Source organism: Octodon degus, unplaced genomic scaffold (genome assembly GCF_000260255.1).
Source record: "Octodon degus isolate 3935 unplaced genomic scaffold, OctDeg1.0 scaffold00093, whole genome shotgun sequence".
Classification (NCBI taxonomy): domain Eukaryota; kingdom Metazoa; phylum Chordata; class Mammalia; order Rodentia; family Octodontidae; genus Octodon; species Octodon degus.
The window spans coordinates 10,381,863-10,384,296 of NW_004524669.1; the positions used below are offsets into that span (position 1 = coordinate 10,381,863).

The 2,434-nt window shown below is 52.8% G+C and overlaps 1 pseudogene; it reads left to right on the top strand.

The window, feature by feature from the left end:
• Positions 1–345: 345 nt before the first annotated feature.
• Positions 346–1,564, top strand: LOC101580775 (annotated as a pseudogene).
• Positions 1,565–2,434: the final 870 nt, after the last annotated feature.

Sequence of the window (2,434 nt, forward strand, 5' to 3'; positions counted from 1 at the left end):
AGTAGTGAGACGCTCAACACCCTGTAGACCCTTCCCTAAAATACAAAAAAACAAAAGCAGGGTACTGAGGCCCAGTCCCACTTACACACATTTGATCAATTTTCTACCTTCTTGAGGCTCCCAACAAGGAGGTTCTTATATATTATACAGTGCAAGTAACAGTAACACAAAATACCAAAAAAATTTCGAATATAAACAATATCTTAGGGGCTGAGCAGATAGCTCAGTAGAATAAGTGCCTGCCAGGCAAGTGCAAGGTCCTGAGTTCAATCCCTGATACCGGGGGAAAAAAAAAAAAAAAAAAAAAAGCCAAAAACTGTGTTCTTGCTTAGAAAACTTAAAATACAACATCAGAAATAAAAACGGTTTGCCTGTGCCGAGGGGGAGCTGTAGACTCGACAGCGAGGGCCCGGCCCACCGCCATGCCCTTCTCCAACAGCCACAACACCGAAGAGGAACTTCGCAGCCAGGCCCAGTGTGCTGACCTGAGCCGCCACAACACCCACACGGCCACGGTGCTGGCCCCCGAGCTGTCCGCCGAGCGGCTTCACGCTGGACAATGTCATCCAGACCAGTGTGGACAATCCGGGCCATCCGTTTATCGTGACAGAGGGCTGCATGGAGGGTGTCGAGGTGTCCTACAGTGTGTTCTAGGTGCTCTTCGACCCCATCGTCGGGGACTTCCACAGTGGCTATCAGCCCAGTGATAAGCACAAGACCACCCTCAACCCCAACAACCTGTAGGGTGGCCATAACCTGGACCCCACTGCGTGCTGAGCTCATAGGTGCACCCACGGCTTCTGCCTGCCCCCACACTGCGGCGCGGGCCGTGCCACGCCACCAAGAAGCTGGCAGCCTGAACAGCGACCTGGCCAGCCGGCACTACATGCTCAAGAGCATGACGTGACTGAGGCGGAGCAAGCAGCTCAGGGACGTCCGTTTCCTTTTTGACAAGCCTGTGTTGCCACTGCTGCTGGCCTCCGGCATGGCCCGCGACTGGCCCAACGCCTGTGGCATCTGGCACAATGACAGTAAGACCTTCCTCGCGTGGATAAGGAGGACAACCTGCAAGTCCTGCCATACAGAAAGGGGGCAACATGAAGGAGGTGTTCACTTGATCAGGTCAGCCAGGGAGGGGACGATCCAGAACTCAGATCGAAATCCTCTTCAAGTCTAAGAACAATGCGTTCAGGTGGAGCCCACAGCTGGGCTACATCCTCACCTGCCGTCCAACCTGGGCTCCGGGCTGAGGGCAGGCGTACACATGAAGTGCCTCACCTGGGCAAGCATAAGTTTCCGGAGGAGCGATGGGTGGCATCGGCGCCCCAGCACACTTCCTCCACACTGCTGACCCAGCCGGCCGTCCATCCAAGGGGGTGTGGACACAGCTGCTGTGGGCCGGGTCTTCGATGTCTCCAACGCAGACCGCCCAGGCTTCTCGGAGGTGGAGCTGGTGCAGATGGTGGTGGATGGGGTGAAACTGCTCGGGGAGATGGAGCAGCGGCTGGAGCAGGGCCAGGCCATCGATGACCTCACACCTGCCCAGAAGTGCAGCCTGGCCTGAGCCACCGCTTCCTAACTTACTGCCTGGGCAGTGCCCACCACGCACCCCTGATGTCCGCTGCCCGACGGCTGAGCCCTTAGCCTCACTGTAGAGACGAAAGTCGCTGCGGGTAGTTTATTTTTTGATGGCTGAGTTGTTGCTGATGCTGAAATAAACTAGGGTTTTGGACTGCACAAAAAAAGAAATATAAGAAATAAAAACCTGTGTGAACTACAATGTAAATACCAATATAAGTTTATCACAGAAACAATCTTTGCTTCAACCGCCATGCCCAAGGCGGTCTTCACACGTGACAGCTGCATGTCCCATACTGATGCATCACAGTGACAGCACTTTTGTTCTCCCGTCCCTTCCTGGGGGGCACAGCTGACATCTTTCTGGTTTTCCTGTTGCAGTCAGTCAGTGACACCGAGCCTGCCTGTTCATCTGTCAGCTCACCTGGCTGTGCCACAAATTTTTTCCCGAGTTTCCTGTGCAGAAGCATTTCGGTTTTCCTCTGCTGCAAATAATCTCTTATGAGCTCCAGTCTGTTTTCTGAGAAAATTTGTCTATATTTGCACTCATTGTCTTCTTTGCAAACCACCAAACTGCCATGTGTTTGTGTTTCTAGCGAGACACCATTATTGCTAAAAGAACTCATCACCTACATTTCCACCTTTGGTTTTCTTGAAAGTTTCCATTTCAAGCTTCTGTTTTGCTGAGGTTGTCCTTTTGGTATTTCCATCCTAGAGCGTTACGGTTTGTGTCTAGTTGTCCCCACAAGCCTCCTGCGGTCATGGGGTGGCTCCTAGAGTTTGTGATAACTTCATGATTCAGTGCTGGGATTGTGGGTGTGGGTGCTGCTCCCTTCCTGGGGCAGATGGTCTGCAT